The 27,663-nt window shown below is 36.3% G+C and overlaps 1 long non-coding RNA gene across 1 annotated transcript in view; it reads right to left on the bottom strand.

Moving 5' to 3' along the window:
• LOC137294569 (uncharacterized) overlaps positions 1 to 27,408 on the bottom strand; it is a 44,277-nt gene extending 16,869 nt beyond the window's left edge. The window contains exon 1 of the long non-coding RNA XR_010957525.1: positions 27,135 to 27,408. This is a non-coding gene — a long non-coding RNA (uncharacterized lncRNA). The remainder of the gene's footprint in view (positions 1 to 27,134) is intronic.
• Positions 27,409 to 27,663: the final 255 nt, after the last annotated feature.

The raw sequence follows: 27,663 nt of genomic DNA, 5'->3' as shown, positions 1-27,663 counted from the left end.
AACTCTGCCCTACTACCACAAGTTTCGAAGAGTAATTACATTGGTAAAGATTGACTTGGTTTTCAAGAAGATTATCAAGATTATCGCTTAATCAGCTCTCAGCCAGTTATGGAAATTAGAGTTCGAAGTTCACTTGAGATTAATATGAGCTGACCAGACAGTGAAGTAAAGTAATTATCGAACACATTATAGGTGGCTGAAACAAACTATACCAGACAGTGTTGATGGAGATGGGTGATAAATATTCTTCAACAACATTCGGTCAGACACATAGAATCCCTACAACTGTGACCTAGTGCGGGATTATTCCGGTGTAGATGGCTTCCTTCATCTGATGTTAACGTCCCTCATGTAGGAAGGAGTGAGTGTTGTTGTACGGCGGTTTTCGCAATATTTCACCAAATATGATGGGATGGGACACCAGAGTGAGTGAGTGAGTTTAGTTTTGCGCCGCACACAGCAATATTCCAGCTATATGGCGGCGGTCTGTAAATAATCGAGTCTGGACCAGACAGTCCAGTGATCAACAACATGAGCATCGATCTGCGCAATTGGAAACCGATGACATGTGTCAACCAAGTCAGCGAGCCTGACCACCCGATCCCGTTAGTCGCCTCTTACGACAAGCATAGTCGCCTTTTATGGCAGGCATGGGTTGCTGTTGCTGAAGGCCTATTCTACCCCGGGACCTTGACGAGTCATGGGACACCAGATAGGGGCTCATTGTCTCCATGTGCTATCTGGAACCAAATCGATTCGTTACGTCTTTCTAGACGTTGATATTCTTACGTAGATGTCTGGGCACTTTAGTTTGATTGCGGCCATTGATAGTCGGAGCTTTTAGTTGGTAGTGTCATCAGCAAGGTTCGTTTGGAATCCAAACCCTAAGGTAATGGAACAGGCTTTGCCTTCGTCGTCGGAGACGATTTTCAAATGCTAATATTTAATATATGGGGTTGGAAGCAATTCATGTTTGCAAATCATTCAGCAACATAACTTGCGTCCACATAAAATGACGTGAATTCTCACGAGAGATAAAGAAGCCGAAGCGTTGTTGATAAGGAGTGAAAAACCACTCTCATGGCAATGTAACATATGGTGAGTCGTTGATCATGCGTAACCATGCCAACATGTTTTGTGGTTTAACGCTTAACGCTTAACGGATCTTTCAGGTGGAAATATTTCAAATATTTTATTTCACTTTAAACATTAACTTAAAAATCTGTATCACTATATTTTTCAAGATTTAGGCTTTAAAACGATTTCAATTACATGAATCATACTTGAAACAAAAATCCGATCTTAATCTGTTCAACGTAAATGTTCAGCTGTACGTACCGCAAACTTCTCTTGTCTGACATTAATTTTCCTTGTTGTGGAGTTCTCATTCGTGCTAAACTATTTGTTTTACACACTCGGGATATAAATTAATGGTTTGTACGTGAAGTGTACTGTCTGATTGAGTATGAAGTATTTATAATTAGTGCCAGAGAATGTTCATAGACTGACACAGGGACTGGCACTGGGTCTGCGTTTGCACCTGATTCAACATTTTATCAAATACATGAAAGTTCCAAAATGTTTCTTTAGATAAGCAACGATATTAATTCTGATATTCATCAAATACATACAAGTTCCAAAATGTCTCTTGATCTATGGTACAAAAAACAATCATTATTTTTCAAAAAGAGCTTTGAGTCAGTCAAGAGAATCTTTGATCTTTGTCGTTTACATTAGTTATGACTCTAATGAACTAAACCTTTCATCATCGATGGATGCTTGTTATGTTGTAGCTGATTACTTTATGTAAATCAAAAGTGAAGAACTGTTTACGAAGCTTTGTATAATTACAAACACGAAGTTTTACTCGCATCATTATGAATAAAGTTGAACTTACGTCAGTACATGTTTTAGCATGTTTATCACATGTCATAATCTGAAATATAAAGTGACAAAAGTGATTGTATTCAACACCAAGACAGTGTATAACTAACGTTCAGGGTCCATTAGCACGAAGCGATGTTAACACTCCTACTATCGTCACCATAAGTTGGCGACTGTCGTAACGCTGAGTGGGCGGTGGGGTAGCCCAGTCGTTAAAGTGTTCGCTCGTCACGCCTAAGGCCCGGGTTTAATTACCCGCATGAGCACAATATGTGCTGGTATGCCCCGCCGTGGTATAGCTGGAATATTGCAAAAAGCGTTTTAAAACCAAACGCACGTAGCGCTAAGGCAGCTTTGGGCAAGTGGACCCTGTCGTGCAAATCATTGATATTAGGAATGCTTTGTTTCACTTCAACTTAGAAAGTATCCGTTAATTACAGTCAGGAATCAAATTCTTAAAAAGCGTATTATAACATGACTGTCTTAAGGGTGTAGTTGATGCAATTATCACAGGCGTGGGTAATGCATTCGTGCTGAGAATATTTTGTAATGCTTCACTGTGTTTTATCTACGGTACAGGATAACCCTAAACCGCTAATACAACACAAACAAGACTAGGTGATCAAAGTTTATTTATACCCATGCCAGACCATTATATTGGTCCCTGAGCATCAGTTTGAATCATTTGCTTGGTAATATCATTACCGAGATTGAATTACAAAGCAGTCAACGTAGAACTGCACTGTGGAGAGGTATTGATCTTTAATCACACGCTGTCCTAACTTTAGGCACAAAAGAGTACTTAAAACCTTTTAGTGTTCGTTAGGTCAAACGCTAAGTCGCTTTCAGGCCGCGATCACATGTTGATCGTGGGATACATGTCGATGAATCAGGTTTGCTCTACAGGGGAAATCAGAGTGAGTTTAGAGCTAACATTATCACGTTATCTTGTCAAGCCAAACATACACCAGTATGAGTGGATGTGGACAAGAGGGTATCTTTTCCTGAATCTATGAAAATAGGCCCGAAAGATCAATATATAGACAGGAAATTGGCCATCACATATTATGAAAGACCCCGGCTGGATGTGCTGAGGAAAGTCGTATTGTAAATTTATTGATGGTTAATAATAGCTGTCAATAATCTATGCATGACAAGAACCTTTCATCGTTTCAACCATAGACATATCAATAACGACAGCAATATAATCAGCCTCTCCCAAACCATGTATGTATGTATGTATGTATGTATGTATGTATGTATGTATGTATGTATGTATGTATGTATGTATGTATGTATGTATGTATGTATGTATGTATGTATGTATGTATGTATGTATGTATGTATGTATGTATGTATGATGGATGGATGGATGGATGGATGGATGCATGCATGCATGCATGCATGCATGCATGCATGCATGTATGTATGTATGCAGTAGTCAGTGATATTCCACCTGCAAGGCGGTGGTCTGTTATTAATCGATCAGACAATCCAGTGATCAACATCATGAGCATTGTTATGTGCAGTTAGGATACGATGACATGTATCAGACATGTAAAGACCACAAAACTTAGTTCGCTTACAACGAACATGGTTTACTGAAGACCAGTTCTAATCTGATCTTCAAGTGTCTATACGTGCGTATGTATCACACACACACACACACACACACACACACACACACACACACACACACACACACACACATGCATGCATGGTCTTTGTTTTAGTATAAGGAACCATACTAGTAATGACATTTGTTGTGAAAGCATACTCCCGCCAGGTACAGGTAAATAGCACCCAAAATGTCAAGTCAGTCAACATATTTAATCATGACTCCTGAAATAAAAGTCGTCATGATGGGAATGAAAACATGTCTTGCTTGTTTAGCTAATCTGCATCGTAGAACATACAGACGGATTATGTCTTGTCAGTAAATACTATTGATTAAACTCCAAACTTGTTTTTGCAAATTATTGACACCGCATTAGTCGTGTTTCAATGCCATTGATTAGAACATGAGTCATCCTCTTAAGATATACGGATAAAGTATATAGTTCTGACTAATGGGAAACATAACTGACACTCGGAATATAAATATTGTTTCAGTAATGACTATTAATCTGGAGTTGTCGGGAGTGTGCAATGAAACGAAATAGAATATATAGCTTGTAGGAATAAAAATGTAACGCAGATTTGTTTCAGAGCGAGAAATTGAATTCTGTGAACCGTTAGTGTCTGCATCGAATCACAGAGAAAGTTATGACCAAATTTATGATGATTAGTCAAATTTATGATGATGATGATGTTTCGCAATAAAGTATTTTAGAAGTAAATAGGTTCCATTAAAATGTACACCTAGAGAAAACACCTCATCTCCCATGCATATATGAAAAATGTAACTGAGAAATAAGAGATTGTGCACTAAACTATTAACTTCAAATGTACACCTAGAGAAAACACCTCGTCTCCCATGCATATATGAAAAATGTAACTGAGAAATAAGAGATTGTGCACTAAACTATTAACTTCAAATGTACACCTAGAGAAAACACCTCGTCTCTCTTGCATATATGAAAAATGTAACTGAGAAATAAGAGATTGTGCACTAAACTATTAACTTCAAATGTACACCTAGAGAAAACACCTTATCTCTCTTGCATATATGAAAAATGTAACTGAGAAATAAGAGATTGTGCACTAAACTATTAACTTCAAATGTACACCTAGAGAAAACACCTCATCTCTCTTGCATATATGAAAAATGTAACTGAGAAATAAGAGATTGTGCACTAAACTATTAACATAAAATGTACACCTAGAGAAAACACCTCATCTCTCTTGCATTTATGAAAAATGTTACTGAGAAATAAGAGATTGTCCACTAAACTATTAACTTAAAATGTACACCTAAAGAAAACACCTCATCTCTCTTGCATTTATGAAAAATGTAACTGAGAAATAAGAGATTGTGCACTAAACTATTAACTTAAAATGTACACCTAGAGAAAACACCTCATCTCTCTTGCATTTATGAAAAATGTAACTGAGAAATAAGGAATTGTGCACTAAACTATTAACTTCAAATGTACACCTAGAGAAAACACCTCATCTCTCTTGCAGATATGAAAAATGTAACTGAGAAATAAGAGATTGTGCACTAAACTATTAACTTCAAATGTACACCTAGAGAAAACACCTCATCTCCCATGCATATATGAAAAATGTAACTGAGAAATAAGAGATTGTGCACTAAACTATTAACTTCAAATGTACACCTAGAGAAAACACCTCATCTCTCTTGCATTTATGAAAAATGTAACTGAGAAATAAGAGATTGTGCACTAAACTATTAACTTCAAATGTACACCTAGAGAAAACACCTCATCTCTCTTGCATATATGAAAAATGTAACTGAGAAATAAGAGATTGTGCACTAAACTATTAACTTCAAATGTACACCTAGAGAAAACACCTCATCTCTCTTGCATTTATGAAAAATGTAACTGAGAAATAAGAGATTGTGCACTAAACTATTAACTTCAAATGTACACCTAGAGAAAACACCTCATCTCTCTTGCATATATGAAAAATGTAACTGAGAAATAAGAGATTGTGCACTAAACTATTAACTTAAAATGTACACCTAAAGAAAACACCTCATCTCTCTTGCATTTATGAAAAATGTAACTGAGAAATAAGAGATTGTGCACTATACTATTAACTTAAAATGTACACCTAGAGAAAACACCTCATCTCTCTTGCATTTATGAAAAATGTAACTGAGAAATAAGAGATTGTGCACTAAACTATTAACTTAAAATGTACACCTAGAGAAAACACCTCATCTCTCTTGCAGATATGAAAAATGTAACTGAGAAATAAGAGATTGTGCACTAAACTATTAACTTAAAATGTACACCTAGAGAAAACACCTCATCTCTCTTGCATATATGAAAAATGTAACTGAGAAATAAGAGATTGTGCACTAAACTATTAACTTCAAATGTACACCTAGAGAAAACACCTCATCTCCCATGCATAAATGAAAAATGTAACTGAGAAATAAGAGATTGTGCACTAAACTATTAACTTCAAATGTACACCTAGAGAAAACACCTCATCTCTCTTGCATATATGAAAAATGTAACTGAGAAATAAGAGATTGTGCACTAAACTATTAACATAAAATGTACACCTAGAGAAAACACCTCATCTCTCTTGCATATATGAAAAATGTAACTGAGAAATAAGAGATTGTGCACTAAACTATAAACTTCAAGTGTACACCTAGAGAAAACACCTCATCTCTCTTGCATTTATGAAAAATGTAACTGAGAAATAAGAGATTGTGCACTAAACTATTAACTTCAAATGTACACCTAGAGAAAACACCTCATCTCTCTTGCATATATGAAAAATGTAACTGAGAAATAAGAGATTGTGCACTAAACTATTAACTTCAAATGTACACCTAAAGAAAACACCTCATCTCTCTTGCATTTATGAAAAATGTAACTGAGAAATAAGAGATTGTGCACTATACTATTAACTTAAAATGTACACCTAGAGAAAACACCTCATCTCTCTTGCATTTATGAAAAATGTAACTGAGAAATAAGAGATTGTGCACTAAACTATTAACTTAAAATGTACACCTAGAGAAAACACCTCATCTCTCTTGCAGATATGAAAAATGTAACTGAGAAATAAGAGATTGTGCACTAAACTATTAACTTCAAATGTACACCTAGAGAAAACACCTCATCTCTCTTGCATATATGAAAAATGTAACTGAGAAATAAGAGATTGTGCACTAAACTATTAACTTAAAATGTACACCTAGAGAAAACACCTCATCTCCCATGCATAAATGAAAAATGTAACTGAGAAATAAGAGATTGTGCACTAAACTATTAACTTCAAATGTACACCTAGAGAAAACACCTCATCTCTCTTGCATATATGAAAAATGTAACTGAGAAATAAGAGATTGTGCACTAAACTATTAACATAAAATGTACACCTAGAGAAAACACCTCATCTCTCTTGCATATATGAAAAATGTAACTGAGAAATAAGAGATTGTGCACTAAACTATTAACTTCAAATGTACACCTAGAGAAAACACCTCATCTCTCTTGCATTTATGAAAAATGTAACTGAGAAATAAGAGATTGTGCACTAAACTATTAACTTCAAATGTACACCTAGAGAAAACACCTCATCTCTCTTGCATATATGAAAAATGTAACTGAGAAATAAGAGATTGTGCACTAAACTATTAACTTAAAATGTACACCTAAAGAAAACACCTCATCTCTCTTGCATTTATGAAAAATGTAACTGAGAAATAAGAGATTGTGCACTATACTATTAACTTCAAATGTACACCTAGAGAAAACACCTCATCTCTCTTGCATATATGAAAAATGTAACTGAGAAATAAGAGATTGTGCACTAAACTATTAACTTCAAATGTACACCTAGAGAAAACACCTCATCTCTCTTGCAGATATGAAAAATGTAACTGAGAAATAAGAGATTGTGCACTAAACTATTAACTTCAAATGTACACCTAGAGAAAACACCTCATCTCTCTTGCATATATGAAAAATGTAACTGAGAAATAAGAGATTGTGCACTAAACTATTAACTTCAAATGTACACCTAGAGAAAACACCTCATCTCTCTTGCATATATGAAAAATGTAACTGAGAAATAAGAGATTGTGCACTAAACTATTAACATAAAATGTACACCTAGAGAAAACACCTCATCTCTCTTGCATATATGAAAAATGTAACTGAGAAATAAGAGATTGTGCACTAAACTATTAACTTCAAATGTACACCTAGAGAAAACACCTCATCTCTCTTGCATATATGAAAAATGTAACTGAGAAATAAGAGATTGTGCACTAAACTATTAACTTAAAATGTACACCTAAAGAAAACACCTCATCTCTCTTGCATTTATGAAAAATGTAACTGAGAAATAAGAGATTGTGCACTATACTATTAACTTAAAATGTACACCTAGAGAAAACACCTCATCTCTCTTGCATTTATGAAAAATGTAACTGAGAAATAAGAGATTGTGCACTAAACTATTAACTTCAAATGTACACCTAGAGAAAACACCTCATCTCTCTTGCAGATATGAAAAATGTAACTGAGAAATAAGAGATTGTGCACTAAACTATTAACTTAAAATGTACACCTAGAGAAAACACCTCATCTCTCTTGCATATATGAAAAATGTAACTGAGAAATAAGAGATTGTGCACTAAACTATTAACTTCAAATGTACACCTAGAGAAAACACCTCATCTCCCATGCATAAATGAAAAATGTAACTGAGAAATAAGAGATTGTGCACTAAACTATTAACTTCAAATGTACACCTAGAGAAAACACCTCATCTCTCTTGCATATATGAAAAATGTAACTGAGAAATAAGAGATTGTGCACTAAACTATTAACATAAAATGTACACCTAGAGAAAACACCTCATCTCTCTTGCATATATGAAAAATGTAACTGAGAAATAAGAGATTGTGCACTAAACTATAAACTTCAAGTGTACACCTAGAGAAAACACCTCATCTCTCTTGCATTTATGAAAAATGTAACTGAGAAATAAGAGATTGTGCACTAAACTATTAACTTCAAATGTACACCTAGAGAAAACACCTCATCTCTCTTGCATATATGAAAAATGTAACTGAGAAATAAGAGATTGTGCACTAAACTATTAACTTCAAATGTACACCTAAAGAAAACACCTCATCTCTCTTGCATTTATGAAAAATGTAACTGAGAAATAAGAGATTGTGCACTATACTATTAACTTAAAATGTACACCTAGAGAAAACACCTCATCTCTCTTGCATTTATGAAAAATGTATCTGAGAAATAAGAGATTGTGCACTAAACTATTAACTTAAAATGTACACCTAGAGAAAACACCTCATCTCTCTTGCAGATATGAAAAATGTAACTGAGAAATAAGAGATTGTGCACTAAACTATTAACTTCAAATGTACACCTAGAGAAAACACCTCATCTCTCTTGCATATATGAAAAATGTAACTGAGAAATAAGAGATTGTGCACTAAACTATTAACTTAAAATGTACACCTAGAGAAAACACCTCATCTCCCATGCATAAATGAAAAATGTAACTGAGAAATAAGAGATTGTGCACTAAACTATTAACTTCAAATGTACACCTAGAGAAAACACCTCATCTCTCTTGCATATATGAAAAATGTAACTGAGAAATAAGAGATTGTGCACTAAACTATTAACATAAAATGTACACCTAGAGAAAACACCTCATCTCTCTTGCATATATGAAAAATGTAACTGAGAAATAAGAGATTGTGCACTAAACTATTAACTTCAAATGTACACCTAGAGAAAACACCTCATCTCTCTTGCATTTATGAAAAATGTAACTGAGAAATAAGAGATTGTGCACAAAACTATTAACTTCAAATGTACACCTAGAGAAAACACCTCATCTCTCTTGCATATATGAAAAATGTAACTGAGAAATAAGAGATTGTGCACTAAACTATTAACTTAAAATGTACACCTAAAGAAAACACCTCATCTCTCTTGCATTTATGAAAAATGTAACTGAGAAATAAGAGATTGTGCACTATACTATTAACTTCAAATGTACACCTAGAGAAAACACCTCATCTCTCTTGCATTTATGAAAAATGTAACTGAGAAATAAGAGATTGTGCACTAAACTATTAACTTAAAATGTACACCTAGAGAAAACACCTCATCTCTCTTGCAGATATGAAAAATGTAACTGAGAAATAAGAGATTGTGCACTAAACTATTAACTTAAAATGTACACCTAGAGAAAACACCTCATCTCTCTTGCATATATGAAAAATGTAACTGAGAAATAAGAGATTGTGCACTAAACTATTAACTTCAAATGTACACCTAGAGAAAACACCTCATCTCTCTTGCATATATGAAAAATGTAACTGAGAAATAAGAGATTGTGCACTAAACTATTAACATAAAATGTACACCTAGAGAAAACACCTCATCTCTCTTGCATATATGAAAAATGTAACTGAGAAATAAGAGATTGTGCACTAAACTATTAACTTCAAATGTACACCTAGAGAAAACACCTCATCTCTCTTGCATATATGAAAAATGTAACTGAGAAATAAGAGATTGTGCACTAAACTATTAACTTCAAATGTACACCTAAAGAAAACACCTCATCTCTCTTGCATTTATGAAAAATGTAACTGAGAAATAAGAGATTGTGCACTAAACTATTAACTTCAAATGTACACCTAGAGACAACACCTCATCTCTCTTGCATATATGAAAAATGTAACTGAGAAATAAGAGATTGTGCACTAAACTATTAACTTCAAATGTACACCTAGAGAAAACACCTCATCTCTCTTGCATTTATGAAAAATGTAACTGAGAAATAAGAGATTGTGCACTAAACTATTAACTTCAAATGTACACCTAGAGAAAACACCTCATCTCTCTTGCATTTATGAAAAATGTAACTGAGAAATAAGAGATTGTGCACTAAACTATTAACTTAAAATGTACACCTAGAGAAAACACCTCATCTCTCTTGCATTTATGAAAAATGTAACTGAGAAATAAGAGATTGTGCACTAAACTATTAACTTCAAATGTACACCTAGAGAAAACACCTCATCTCTCTTGCATATATGAAAAATGTAACTGAGAAATAAGAGATTGTGCACTAAACTATTAACTTCAAATGTACACCTAGAGAAAACACCTCATCTCCCATGCATATATGAAAAATGTAACTGAGAAATAAGAGATTGTGCACTAAACTATTAACTTCAAATGTACACCTAGAGAAAACACCTCATCTCTCTTGCATATATGAAAAATGTAACTGAGAAATAAGAGATTGTGCACTAAACTATTAACATAAAATGTACACCTAGAGAAAACACCTCATCTCTCTTGCATATATGAAAAATGTAACTGAGAAATAAGAGATTGTGCACTAAACTATTAACTTCAAATGTACACCTAGAGAAAACACCTCATCTCTCTTGCATATATGAAAAATGTAACTGAGAAATAAGAGATTGTGCACTAAACTATTAACTTCAAATGTACACCTAGAGAAAACACCTCATCTCTCTTGCATATATGAAAAATGTAACTGAGAAATAAGAGATTGTGCACTAAACTATTAACTTCAAATGTACACCTAGAGAAAACACCTCATCTCTCTTGCATATATGAAAAATGTAACTGAGAAATAAGAGATTGTGCACTAAACTATTAACTTCAAATGTACACCTAGAGAAAACACCTCATTTCTCTTGCATATATGAAAAATGTAACTGAGAAATAAGAGATTGTGCACTAAACTATTAACCTAAAATGTACACCTAGAGAAAACACCTCATCTCTCTTGCATTTATGAAAAATGTAACTGAGAAATAAGAGATTGTGCACTAAACTATTAACTTCAAATGTACACCTAAAGAAAACACCTCATCTCTCTTGCATTTATGAAAAATGTAACTGAGAAATAAGAGATTGTGCACTAAACTATCAACACCATATGCAAATCAGTGTATGATGGGCGTGTGGACTTTTGCTGAATAAACTTGCCTGTCTGCCTTCCTTCGTTCGCATGCGTCCACGTATCAGTACACATTTAACAAAGTGGCTTTAAGTGTATATACACAGTAGTTTAGCATTTAAGCAGACTTGTCCCAGGATGGCCTGTCTTATGTCACATAAATATAATATATGTTGGCCTTTTTAGCGATATCGAGTGAAGGTAATGAGAAACTACCATTTACCATTTTATGTAAATTGTGTTGATAGCAGTAGAGTGATACGAAAATTATGCTAAATGGCAAGTTTATTAGTATCTTGGGCCACGTGACCCATATTACCAGTACATAAACAACTGCACACAGTGCACATGCCGATGTGTCATTCATTTACAACGATATCAAATTGGCAATACAACGACAGTGATTTAAGTTTAAATACAGCGACAGTGATTTAAGTTTTGTGTCAGTGGATGCTAATAAGTGATATATTTTAGACGCGGACGGATTATAATAGTAATATTCTGGTAAAAGCTTGTTTTATAATACGGACAAATAAGAAACGTATGGTACCTTTCAGACTTTATTATTTTATTATGATGCAACATACAGCTGCAGCTGTACTGCTTACGATGCCGTTGTCAAACAATACTAAAGGCATATGGCACAGAACCACTTTATATATATTTCACATGGATTAAGTAAGACAACACAAGGGAATGCATCAAAGAGATTAACACAATCCACAAAGGTATCCAAAAAGTACCATGCTTATCATTTTATTTACCAACAGTAGAGATGGGCATTCTTATCCTTCTCGCAAACAAATGGCGTCATCGATCATATTCAGTGATCCATTCCTATAATGTTCACTATTTACATTGAATCTGTAAGAAGATTTTCGGGACTCATTATGTTCTAGTATTGACGTTTAACATTTCTGAGTGTTATCTCTGCTCTTAAATATCTGATGCACCAACTGCTGTTATGCAGTTTCCTGTCCTTGAAAGCAGTCGCGTTTAGGTTTATGATGACTATAGTGGAGATTTTCTATGGGCAAAGTCACAAATTCATGCGTTAAAGTCAAATAATCTGCAAGGTTTGTGTCTTAATGCATAATGAAAACCATGGTATGACTGTTCACATTTTGGAGAAAATGCCCCGTTTAACACACACACACACACACACACACACACACACACGTACGCATGCGCGCACACAAACAAACAAACACAAAAACAAACAACAAAACACACATCCCACACCCCAAAAAAGCCCAACAAAGAAACCCAAACCAAAGCAAAACAAAAAAACAACCCCCCCAAATAAAACCCCAAACAAACAAACAAACAAACAAACAAAAAGAGAACACAACAAAAACGATAAAGTCATCTCCTGTATAGGATGTATTCGTAATCTTCAGGGATGCTCATACAAACAGACCCTGAATAAATGAAAACCATCTCTCGTCAGTGACTTACACCGACCTTACGGTGGATGACGTGGCTTGGTAACTTGTATTTTGCTCATGCTCAAGCACAGGGTTGTGTGACCCAGATTCGATTAATTACACTTATGCTGAATGCAAGGTCAAAAGCCTCAAGCAGTGAGTGGGTGACAGGTGCTGCACTTTGGAAGAAATTCGATTCGATCCTTTTGGATCATGTCTTCTAAAGGTAAGAAGTTAAACTTTTACGTAGGTCACTAATTTAGCCAAGCATTCCTGGCTGGAATCGGACATTTTTCGTACTTCGTTTCCACGTTCTTGAAATTCATTTAGAAATTGGGCAACAATGAGTGAGTGGGTATGACTTTACTCACTCAGTTTAGCAATATTCCAGTTATATCACGGCTGGGGACACCAGAAATGGTCTTCACACATTGTACCCATGTGGGGAGTCGAACCCAGGTGTTCAGCATGATGAACAAACGCTTTGCTACCCCATCGTCCTGGACTAACATGAAAACATGATGTTTTATGGATAACATGTTCTTTTTGTTCTTTATAGGACTGAATATCTGAGCTTCTTTTTGCTCTTTCCGATAATCCACTTAATGAAGGAGCATTAATCAATTCTGAAACGCCATGTAAAGTTGTTATCCATACAAATCTGTCGCGATAAACTTCGTTTCCATCTGGTTAACACAGTAATGCATGTTTTTTCAGAAAACGTGTAGCAACTTTTTTCATCCCTTACTACCACAAACTGTCACAGACATATGTAAATCGGTATACGGTACCCTGCTAATCATGTTGTATAGCACAGGAATAGATCTGTGTTGCCGTTGGGGAAGTGGTGTATGTTGGGACAACAGTCTGGTAATCACTCTTTGATCACTCGGTAATTACACTGTATCAACTTCATCAGGAGGATGAGAGAACGAGACAGGAAACGATGGTTAACGTGATAGCTCCAGCAGGTGGGAAACATAGATGGAGTAAAGTGGGAGTGAATGAATGAGTGAGTGGGTGAGTGAGTGAGTGAGTGAGTGAGTGAGTGAGTAAGTGAGTAAGTGAGTAAGTGAGTGAGTGAGTCTATGTAAATACATGATACAGAATGTCTGAAATTCATAGCTCAAGAAGGATGGATGAAGATCCACGAAAACTAAAGCACGCACGACCATAGCATATTCACAACACTCCTGAATTTAATGACTATGAAAATTCGTTAAAGTCACCATACTAAAGGGGGAGTGGTATTTGTTTCAATTTAAATTTGTACCGTACAATTCTAACTGATTTTTATCAATTCTTTCATTTTTTTCTTTACAAACTACCCTGGTAATTTTGTTAGGTTCACTTACAAATGCCATTGCTGATCTCCAGCTGTACCAGCTGTCTTCTGAGTGATAATTTGAGATTTATAGATCAAAGTGATATCTTCTACTGCATCATTTCAGAGAGATACCATTTTTCAAATAATGAATGTCACAGATCGAAACGTTAATTAGCCTCGAATTTCAATGCATGTATTGATCTATTTTTTCATATTTATATTGTCTACTTTACATTCTACATTTGATGGAACAGTGCAATTTAAACAATAGCTGTCCTTCAAAGATACAGCGAAACAAACGGTGGAGACTTAAATATGCCCTGACCTTTCCGCCAATAGAACTCTATTAATATTTTATACTACCATGTCCTTTTCTAAAGGACCCGAATCAGCATTTTTCTATCTCCTAAATTTAAATTCGAAAACTTATTTTCCATCTGAGGGTGTATTTTTATATTTATCATGATTAGACCCACACTTCCATGGTGTTACATTCAGCCTGAGGCACATCTGAAGGCCTGTGACCTGCATATTGACATTCACTGTGTCAGTGGTATTTACGACCTCTTCTAACCACTTTCCAACACCGTTTGCTCTAGTTACATCTGCCACTTTGATCGCAAGACATTAGGCACTTTGAGAATCTAGTTATCTTAAGAGGTATTTCCTGAGCTCAGGTGGTTGTACTAAACTCCAGCAGGTGAGGTTCAAAATGAAATCGTACAGAGTAACCGAACATATTCCAGTAATGGCTATTAGACATATCTGTGTTCAAGCAGGATTTTCAAACAATAGACATTCACTGATTTTCAGTGATTCGTATAAGAGAAACCATGACTACCAGAGTTTACTACGAGAGATCGTGAACTCTGTGAGGAAGGATGTTCCCGAATCTACGGGTTCACAATCTCTAGTACATCAGAGTAGGAGTGGTTTCTCCAACACCTTGCCGTCACGCGTAATACACACGCTTCCCGTGCCCTGCACGTGCCCGTCTTGTGAAGATCACACTCTTCATACTGAGCAATCTCGAGCTCAACTGTGATCCTTTGTAGCCTAGTGGGTAAAACCGCCACGTTAGAGAGCGAAGGGTTGCAGGTTCGAAACTAGATATCGCCACCATATAAAGGTAGGACATTTTCAGTAGTGTGATATTTTACGATCATTGATAGCACACAAAGTTATATCAAATATAAATATTATCCTAGTTTTAGAAATGATCAGTGCAAAGTCACAACAGAGGTCTACCTGATTCTTGAAGGAAACCACTTTAGAACTCACATACCGGGGATTTATGATACACACCTCTGATTATATAGTGTATCATATGATGCGATCATAGAAAGACTCTCTGAGAAGACCTGTTATGGGCGACGTGGAATGATCACTTCATGTAATCTTCATCACTAGTTTCCAGTTTATGCTCAAAAGAAGCTGTTTCCAAGTGTTCTGCTTGGATGGTGATAGAGGCTGGTTGTTCTCTGTAGCTGACGGTATTTTCATATTTCTCGGTTCGTTTTCGTGTAAAATGTAAGTGCCAGTGACAAATTGTGGATCCCTGAGTCCCCGGAAATATCCGAGGAACATCGAGTGAAGAGTATGTCCTACTGTCATGTCTTCTTGTTTAACATGGCACTGGGTAATGTTCCAGAAATATAACGGTAGTCTATAAATCATGTGGACCTTTCACTGTTATTATGAGCAAAAATCCGTACAGTCTGGTTCTGATGAATTCGGTATAAGTGTCAGTCCCAAATGCAATAGAGTCATGATTTATAAGACACATTCAGCTGGACGCTTCACAACACTGGAATAGTGTATGAACAAAGACACTGCCGTGAGATCACTGAACCCTGGAAAACGTCAAACCTCGACACTAACAGGTCGTTTCATAATATATATACATAGTATACTCAGCTTCCCATACATCATACGTTGCGGAAATGATTAAACCTATTGTAGATGCATGCACTAATCTCAAAGAACGACCTTGTTTGATATACAGTCAAGTTTTGTTGACTTATTTGTGAATCCGGTTAGCTGAGAGACTTAACGTAATCACATCACGATTTCCATCACATCCTGGTCACCCTCGAATCTCAAGAGCATTCGTCCTCACTTTACCTGAAATATTTTGTCCAAATACCACCATCCAACATCAGTGATATATAATTGGCCATTAGTCGTTCACTGGTAACAGCATACTATTGTTAATAAAGCACCCTTGTCGGGAACATGTTCGTCATTAAAGTATGAAGCACACATGTGACCTCCTCAGTCGTTGCTAATGTGCCAACGGATGAACATTGTGCATTACTCGTAGCAAACGGTGCCGTATGGAAGTGTTGCTGGTGAACAATGACTAAACAAGGGGATAAAAAAAACCCCAAACGCTAGAACTGTTGAGGTTTATATATATGTCTGAAACTGTCTGAGGAATATTATTTTCAAACAGGCAGTACTGAATACCTATTGTTCGTCTTTTACCCGTGATCACATGTTTTACGTCTCAGCTAGGCATATATATAAGAAGGGGTTACATTAAAGTGACATCATTAAATGTCACATGACAATTTATATTGTGGAAAATGTCAACATCATTGTTTTTACATTCTTATTATTACAAGGTATATCTTTTTATCTAGATGCGTAAAATCAATATTTTTTAGTTTTTGCATTGTAACTGATAAGATATGAAGAGTATAGTTACTCAGAACACATGTACTGGAACAGCCAAAAAGCGTGTTGTGAAAATAAAAGGTTAGTCCTACTCCTGAAAACCATGCAATGGACGGGTGGATTATCAGGTGTTTTAACTGATCCCGTTAGTCGGCTCTTACAACAAACATGGGTTTCTGAAGATCAGTTTTAACAGGCGACCTTCGCTGGTCCATGCAGCAGTGAACGTAATTTCTTAATCTAGGATTTCCCCCAAGCGCTGACTTCCTTATAACGAATCATGGTGTATTTATGGGGTGCACCAGATACATATAAAAATAAGTACCAGTAATCACAGCAGAGAAATAGACAGACTTCACTGTTTGACTACAAATGTATAACCTTTAGTTGTAGTGAATATGTATCAGGGAGTGAGTGAGTATAGATTTACGCCACACTTGAGCCATATTCCAGCAATATCAAAGCAAGGAACACAAGGAGGACAATTATTTGTTATGTGATAGACGGAGACGTGATATTAGTAATGTCCACGCAATATCTTATAAGAGGAAACTAGAAATGGACTTCACACATTGTGCCCATGTGGGCAAATCAAACCAGGCTCTTCGGCGCGACAAGCGGACGCTTTACCCACTAGACTACCCCGCCGCCCAGAGACATCTGTATCACATTAGCAGATTGTCTGGAACATACTTAACATGCTTACTAAAACGGTTCAATATTTGTCAAATGCAAATATGACCTGGAGTCTACATAATACCAACGGGAGATCAGCTACAGTCTGAGAGTAAGAAGGTAAGATCACATCAGGAAATATATTAATCTGCATCAGAATAAAATATTCAGGAAATACAAAGATTACAGTGTGTTACGAACCTTATTCAACTTTAGTTCTAGATTGGGAATATTGTATATTTGTTTCGAGATTGGAAAGATAATTTACTTGTTACTTTATACTCTGATTTCGATAAGTAATTAGATTAAGTAATATTGCCATTTTTGAACAATTAATCCGTTTAAACTATCTTTGATCTCCTGTACATAACACTAATGGCCCATGAGGTCGGCGCAGTCATTACAGCTCGAGAACAACAAAGGGACATTGGTTGACTTCATCAAGCCAGAACTGAAGTTCAACGACATGCACTACACACAAACAGTTGATTAGTATAGCGTGATGACCTGCGGTAATCTATTGTCATTAATCTAATACGCCGGAGCGATTCACTACACTCATCACAACCTATAGGTGGCGTCAATCAAGGGCCATATACTCTCCGTACCCATTGAATGATGCAGAAATGCACTGAACTTCTATGAAAGGACTGTGTACAGCTTTCCCAGTACCTTTATTGATGTTCCCGCCTATGATATTGCTACAGGGTTGATGTGACTTTATCATATGCTGTGACATATAGATAAAATGAACTCCATGGAACTTGCAGCTTGGAAGAAGTTTCAAATACTCGCCAAATCCCGTAGACGTTTGAATGAAGTTGATACTTTCTACGCAGTTGTTCGTTTACGTACCGTTGTTGTAATATTATACCACGATTACACGATGCCATTTAGAAAGTGGTCAAATGCAACAAATGTTATATTTGAAAATTCACTTTCTTAGTAAAGTACAAATTCTAGTACTTTTTTTGTTTGAGTCCAGGATTCGAACCTGGATACCAATTTCGATAAGCATTTAAGAAATGAAGCATTGGATTTTAACTAATTTACTATTCGACATTATTAAGACCTGTTATATTTTCACACTAGAAATTATCTGCTATGTCATTATGTATCTACTATAAATTTTAAGGACCTTCATGCTCTTCTTTGTTTGAGCTATAAACAAAGTTTTAATTTTTAACGTTTACCTTTACTTTACTCAGTTTAACCTTTCCGGTTCTCTTGTGTATTTTTATCTTCCTGTAGGTTGTATATGAGATACAACGTTATGCTTACGCATAGGTTGTAGATGGATCTTCTTGCACGTCAACACAGGCCTTGGATTTCTGTTACGGTTGGGCGCGATGGGGTAGTCTACTATAGTGGTTAAAGCGCTCACTCGTCAAGCCGAATGACCACATGGGTGCAATGTGGGAAGCCCATTTGTCCGACGCAGTGGTATTGATGTTATTGCTAAAAGCAGCATACAGCTGACACTCACTCACTCTGTTTTTGGCATAGCCACTTTATGATCCAATCACAATGTTAATATACACAAAGGTAAGACCCACTATTTTCATAGTGAGTTGATTTCACCACTGAAGATCAGAAATAAAAACCATAAATGTTTATGACTGAATTAGCCTTCCACAGGTTCTTGAACCTAAGATTGTGATGATATGACAAGGAAAACGTTCTGCACGTGCAGCTCCATTTCCCTACCATCTGAATCTTGAAAAATCAAGCTTCACACCTTTGGTTTCACCGGTCTGTTGAGAGATTCCCCTTTTACTTTTGAGTTAGAAAATCAGTCATGGTGAGGAGAAAGTTAACTACCGCTGAGAGATGACAGGTGATAGGCATGAAAAATGCTGGCATGTAATGCAGGGCCATTGTAAGGCAAATGGGTCAGCATCACTGCGTCATCACCCGCTTATGTAATGTTGTTGCACATCATATTGTCATCTGAAGTTCAAGTAAACATATTGTGGTATCCCAGGAGATATTCGCACTGATACTCTCTTGAAGGCGAGGAACAAGGTCTGCAGATAGGACCATGTCATCGTGAGTATTTTCAAGTGACAATTATCCCATAAGTAACAAAGGATGACCTTGGAGATGTTACCTAGAGCGGTGTTATGTGTGTCTATCGGTCGTTCACATAACATTCTAGCTGAATACATTCCCTTCTCGTAGTTCAAGCGCTCAGAAGTTGTGCCTCTGTTAGTTACAGGTCCTGGTAAATGGCATCTGATGTTATTAGATGCTAACATTGTGTGATGTGTTTTGTGATCGTGGATATCATTTTTTCACTTTCTTTACATTCCAAGAAAGTGTTTGAGAAAAAATACATCTGGATTATTTAAAACATAATTTGTTTTGACGTTCACTGTTTTATTCTGTACTTATTCTGTAATCACATTTGATTTTTCAACTTAGTACAACGCGGTACTTCATCGTAGTAAATGGCCATATGACACACTTCATTATTGTAAATGTTCATATGACATACACCTTTACAGTAAATGGCCCTGTGACATACTCTATTACAGAAAATGACCATATGACATATACTTCATTATACTTTACTAAATGGCTATATGGTATACTCTATCACAGTAAATGCCGATATGGCATACTTCGTTATAGTAATTGGCCATATGACATGCTTCATTATACTAAATGCTCATATGACATACTTCATTACAGTAAATGCCCATATGCCATACATCGTTAGAGTAAATGGCGATATGACATCTTTCATTATAGTAAATGCCGATATGACATACTTCATTATAGTAATTGCCGATATGACATCTTTCATTATAGTAAATGCCGATATGACATACTTCATTACAGTAAATGGCGATATGACATCCTTCCTTGTAGTAAATGGCGATATGACATACACCATTAGAGTAAATGCCGATATGACATCCTTCATTATAATAAATGGCGATATGACATCCTTCATTATAGTAAATGCCGATATGACATACTTCATTAATAAAGAAAATGGCGATATGACATCCTTCATTATAGTAAATGCCGATATGACATACTTCATTAATAAAGAAAATGGCGATATGACATCCTTCATTATAGTAAATGCCGATATGGCATACATCACTACAGTAAATACCGATATGACATGCTTCATTACAGTAAATGGACATATGACATCAAGAAGAACATACGTATCCCAAACAAGAAGACAAGAAACCTCTGATGAGAGCACAGTCCATTCCTAATGTTTAAGCACGTGGTTACCAATCAGTATCAAATACATCAGGTGTTCGCTGCGAGATTATATACATCAAAATCATAATTAGTATGGCAGTGTGTTCTGAAACTCGGGTGACATGATTAAAACTCTTGATTAAACCGAAGGAAGGCTGAAATAATTAACTGATTACTAATACTGGAGTTTCATCATCAGAGTGCATATACCTTCCTTTACCACAGAAACACCCTTCGGCAGTGGGGATTGTAGTTGGATGTGTTAAACACAACCACACAGCAGCTACATAACGCATGCTGGCAAATTAACCTGGTCATTAAAAAAACAAAGTAGAATTTGCTGCTAGTACGTTCGACATGTAATCTCAATGCCCTCTAAAGTATGATCGTTCTAACAACTCTCACTTGACTGAAAAAGACAAAATATACTGAAAATCAGATATAACTTTCCTTGTGAGTTTTTTTTATGTTGAATTGCGATTGTTTTGAAGTTTGTAATTCATATTTCTTTTTCTTGTAATATAGTTGGCTACAAAGGTAATTAATTTAATGGTTTCAACGTTTTTCTCAGTGTTTCTGAAGTAAACACGTTACAGTGAAATGGAGGCATTTCACTGTCTGGGGAGATGAGTGAGTGAGTCGGCATGCAGTTTTTAGCAATATTCCACCAACATCACGACGGGGTGCACCAGAAATGGACTTCACATGTTGTACACGTGTGGGGAATCAAACCCGGGTCATCGGCTTTATGATGGTGGCTTTCCACCCCTGGAGTTAAACGAAGATGATCACTTAACTATCACACTGTTCATGATTGTCTTTAACATGTTTCCAATATTTGCCCGAATACTTTGAAAGAACCTGTCTGGATCGAAATAGGAATTAATAAAAACGCAAGTATCAACATGAATCGTTAGACAACTTGAACAACGTTGTATATGAAACAGAATATGTTGAATATGTTTTTGTTATTAATTACATATACATTTTATCTTTATGTATATTTTATCAGATCAATATCTCAAGATTTTTGAGGAATTTCAAACCTTTATCGAGGTGTGTTCATGTTTGACATCAGCATGACGTTCAAGCCTCCACTCGTTCAGTTTGTAAACAGTAACCTTGAGTGTAGAAAGTGCAACTAAGCAGCTAAAGTGATGGACAGATAAGTGATAACGATGATAATGATGATAACGATGATGAATTTATATAGCGCCTGTTTCCAAAAAGTATTTGCTCAAAGACGATGTAGAAGAAAGACTATGAGAGGAATTTTGTGATCAGATGCTTTTTAGTTTTTACAGTTGATTTCTCTAATAGTAATTGGGTAGCTGTCCAAGTGTAACCTTGTGATGTCATTTGATTTTGACGTCATAGTAGCCGAGTATTTCACAATTGTCTGGAAATTAAACATTGGGATTTATATCAGTTTGGGATAGTTGTCTGATATCAATCAATAATCACCCACCACAGTCAGTTTTGAAAGATGACTAAATGAATAAAACCAACTTGTAATAAAACCAATTACATGTCTTTCCTTGTCCCTCGGGGCAAACCTGCCATTTGCAGAAAAAAGAACTACATTCAGAAGAATTTCCGATGGTTTGGAGGTGTCTTGGAACATTTTTAGCATGCGTGTTTGTAAACTGAAGGATAAAGAAATTATCATTGGAAATCTTTAACAGTGTTTACTGAAGGACCAGAATAGTGACGAAGATCTATAAGATCTGTAGTTTGAGACATGAGAAAGATACAATTTATAAAGCAATGTTTTCCGAGTTAGCGATCTTGTAATTATGTACTATCTATACGAGAACACATCTGACAATGTCTAAAGACAGTTCAAATTATTTCGCTCGACATCAAATGATAGAAATCGAGCTGGACATTGTTCGTTTGATGTTGGATATATCTTCTAAGTTTTGCTGAACCTGTCATAGTTCTCACTGGCACATTCACAAGACGATCCTCAAACAGGTCCCTTAAATACTGGCCATCGATCACAATACAAGTCGTGTAGTTCAAAGATATTCGTCACACTTATTTACTCTAATAGTGTCCCGTGCCAAATGTGCATATTCTAAACTATTTGTGTCTAGTATTGAATTACCTCTTCGCATTTCAATAAACATGTAACAATGAGTGAGTGATTTTTAGCTTTACACCACTTTCAGCAATATTCCATCAATATCACGAATGTGCCCACGTGGGGAATCGAACCCGGATTTTCCTGGTGACAAGCAAACTTTTTAACCGATGGGCTACCCATATATAACGACATCAGTGCCAGTCCCTATACCATACATATTCATTACAAAACAAGGATATACATAACGGAAGAATACCTTGGTTGATATACCTATCAAACAAAAAAGGATAGAAGACAACTTGACACTAAATATACTCTGATTTGTATTTTTCCAGCGTTTCTATTGGATTTTATTCAGTTGTGGTCTATACCCGAAAATACAAGTGAACACATACATGCTGTTCAGAGACACAACGTGTACTATGTAGGCGAAAACAGCGAAGAAATTATAATGAGTAAGTTGTTTTACCTTGGACAATTAGCCTCTGCAAAGATCAATACAGCACGGGGTTGTTTTTACAAATAAACTGAATTCGAAAATAAACTAAACAGTGTAGGTACATAAATGCAAGCATATACAGTATTTTAAAATCTATTATTATCACATTTGATAATAACTATCCCTTCTCCAAAGAAGCCCGTGTCGAGAAACGATGGTTACACACTAGGGGGCGTGGGAGATAGGAGATGAAATATTCGGTTGTTAGCACGGTTTCCTCGTAGGAAGTGCTTTCATCCTATGTATACCACTTATCTTAGTGGCATAAAAGAAGAACTGCCTCGTAATGCCAAATTAACCACGCTATGTTTCCTTTTCCAAAATAAAAATAATTTGGTATTGTAGCAGAGCATTTGTAAAGTAGGAACAACTTTATGAACGATCACCACAATAACGTGTATTAAATTTCAAAAATCAATTTTCTCATTAAATTAGGTTAAGATCAATATTTTCTTTAGCTCACAACGTCTCAAATTGTCTGCTGAAACTTTCCATGGTTCTGTAACATGCAACGTAATAGCACCGTATTCCGCTTTGTTTTATACAGCTACGAAGGGCAACACGACTGCTTCCTCTATTGCCCATGTGACATGGGTTTCGGTTTTCAGCTATCTCCTTACAAGTCATATGTCTTCAATGAAACCAATGTTTCCGTATCCCCCATTCCTGAACTTACTCCTGTATCAGATAAAATCTATACAGACATATATAGCCGTATAGTCTTTCTAAACCTCATTTTATTAGGTTTTCGCATTACAAGCATGATCACTTCATCACGTCAGCATCTATCGCTAAGTAATGCCACAATGTTATTATTTATCGAAACCTCATAAGATTTTCCTGTATCATGCAATCACTTTATCAGAATACATTTAGCAAATAATCGCTTTTTCACGTAATAATCTATGGGTTTTTTCACGTCTCCATATATCGCATAAGAACGTCATCATCAATATACACCAGCGCGCATATACGTGCCGTTTTGTATAACGCCCTCCAGTACTCATCTGCTGTATATTGCTACAGGTATTTCACATGTATCATGCATTTATGCCATCACGTCATTATAACTAAACAGGGTGGTGGGGTAGCCAAGTGGTTAAAGCGTTTGCTGGTCATGCCGACGACCCGGGTTCGATTCCCCACATGGGTAGAATGTGTGAAGCCCATTTCTGGTGTCCCCGCCGTGATATTGCAGCAACATTACTACAAGCCGTGTAAAGTGAGACTCACTCACTCATTCACTCATATCTTAAATCCTCACCCTCTGTCGTCATATCACAGCAACTGCCACTTAAAAGATGATCCCGTTAGCACGTAAACAGCACACGAAGTTGTAATGCGATAGTATCAGGTCGTAATGTTACCACGCACCAAGGTATCATCGTGCCCTGTCATCACGTCACCATCTATTCCCATGGCCAACAACTACATCATCCCGTCATCACGTCACCTTCAGCAGCTGACATACGTCAACATTTGCTACATATAGGCCCATCACCTACATCATCCCGTCATCACGTCACCTTCAGCAGCTGAGATGCCTCAACATTTACTACATACTGGTATTCCCATAAACACCAACTACATCATCCCGTCATCTCATCACCTTCAGCAAATATAATCACTTCAACATCAACCACATATTCACATAAACACCAACTACATCATCCCGTCATCTCATCACCTTCAGCAAACATAATCACTTCAACATCAACCACATATTCACATAAACACCAACTACATCATCCCGTCATCTCATCACCTTCAGCAAATATAATCACTTCAACGTCAACCACGTATTCACATAAACACCAACTACACAATCCCGTCATTGGTCCCTTTCAGCAACATTATTGCGTGAACATCTGCTACATACTCTCATGAACATCAACGACATAATCCCGTCATCACGTCATCTTCACCAACAATATCACCTCAACATCAACTACATAATCCCATCATCGTCGTCACCTTTACCAACAATATCACCTCAACATCAACTACATAATCCCGTCATCAAGTCACCTTAACCAACAATATCACCTCAACATCTACAACATACTCACATGAATATCATCTACATTACAACTCCATAACAACAAATCACGTTACCCAATCATCATCTACAATTTGCCCACAAGGACACCATCTACAAATAGAATCTACTTCATAACCCTTTTCATACCTTAAGCCGAAAATACATGTGTATGACTGCTTGACCAAATTCTAATCGATCGAACATTAAGTTAAGCTATTGTTCCTGTTGTAAAAATACTCTTTCGAGAGATGCCATGCTATTATATGTCTTTAATTACCACTGAAATACTTCTGTCTTTCTATTGAAGCTGAGACAGCCAGCTGTGGTGAGATTTTCAGCTACTTCCTTCTCTTTCACCGTCTCAATAACTCCTCACAAATTATCACAGACAGATGTCTCCATCTCGGTCCAAACAAATGTTACTTTATACTAATGATTTGGGATAAGCCTTAAACAGGAAATAATTTATGGTTCCAATTTAAACTAACCTCTAAATTTTGAGGGAACCGAAGATGTGGTAAGTTATTCTGCTTTCTTTTGTTGGTGACGTAGCCAATGAGAAGCAGCCAAGAAGTTTGTGTTTGTTACAGAAAGTGTAGTTAAGGTTTGTGGATATATCTGTAATGGAGGTGGAGGAACTGGGTGGAAACAAGAGGAGGGGGTTTGTGAGGATATGGATCAATTTTGGAAAAAAAGGGCCAGGTTTTACAATGAGGAAGGATTCGCCATGATTATGGAAATGTGTTTATTACTGTTGTTGGAATCATACCCATGACAAGTGGGCAGACAGAAAGGACACTGACGAAAACATTTGCGTAAAGCCGGGAAGACCTTGGCCGTTTCTGGGGGTAATGAGGTTCGCGGGAAACACAACATTTACAAGGGCATTCTTTTTTCACGTACAAATAATGACGTTACGCCTTTTTGTCGTAGGGTGTATTCACAGGAAAAAATCCTCATATTCAACATACAAAGAAATGGATTCAGTCATTCTCAGGACTTTCCTTTCAAACCGGTTAAAGTATCTATGTAGGGATTCAATTTGAAAAAACATTTTTGTTATTGATTTATTATTGATTGCATTTGAGAAAAACACAGAATGTAGGTTACATGACAGGAGGAAACCTGTTTATTTGTGTTAATGTGGCTCGAGTGACAAGTCCGGTCACACCAGAGGAGTAGCTTCCACCAGGAATGATTTTACATATTCTAATATAAAGTTAAAACCTAACACACGTAATGGAAAATATACATTCATATAAAACATGAACACCAGCGAAAATAAAAAAAATACTAAAATAAACAACCCCCCTAAACCCCCCAAGAAACTAAACTAATGCTGAAAAAACATAACAGTTGCGGAAAGTGTATGAATGCATCCCAGTATTGAAGCGTTGTTTTTCCTTCCTTTTTAAAAGTAATATAAAAGTAATATATGTATGTATGTATTTTCATGCACATACGAAAGGACCCCGACAGAAAGGTAATCAATCATACATACTTGCCATAACAGTTTACACAAGCAATTTAAGGGTGAAAATAATATGAATGAAAAACAAAAGCAATTCCCTTTTAGATCTAAAATTATCATATATGTGACTTTAAACTTTAGGAAAGAAAAATAAATCGTATATGAATTAGCTTACCTGAAGACTTGGAGTGGATTTATGTGCACGACTCGCAGCTGTAACCTCTGAGTATACTGGTCCTTGAAGCAAGGGCTTTCGTTAATGTAGGTTTACAACTCAAAATTACTAAGCGTCCATTAAATTGACATTAGGCCCACGCTGTTTGAGAACGACGCGGCCGTGGTGGTGCTAATGGTTCCAGCCAGTCAGCGAGAGAGACGAACAACTGGGTGTTGAATAACAAGGGTCCTCAGAGCTCTGTGATTGGTCTAGTCAGAATACAAGTCTACAAGATTGGCGATTCTGCCTTCACACGGCACAATGATAATGGATGGTTGTATTCAAGCCTCTGTCGAGTGTTACAACTGCTATTAGGTATGTCAATATATATAGCGAGATTAAAGTTTAACTATTTACGAGGGATTGGTTGTGGGAGAATGGAAGTGGTGAAATGCTAATAGCCCAGACCGGGATAAATTACGGATATGCAAAGCTGCCCATGCTGCTAATGAGTAGTGTTGAGTGGGAAGGCCTTTCAGTTCATCTA

The sequence above is a fragment of the Haliotis asinina genome, chromosome 8 (assembly GCF_037392515.1).
Source record: "Haliotis asinina isolate JCU_RB_2024 chromosome 8, JCU_Hal_asi_v2, whole genome shotgun sequence".
Taxonomy (NCBI): Eukaryota; Metazoa; Mollusca; class Gastropoda; order Lepetellida; family Haliotidae; genus Haliotis; species Haliotis asinina.
Note: the sequence above shows the minus strand (reverse complement) of the source record. Positions and strands in the feature narration are given on the sequence as shown.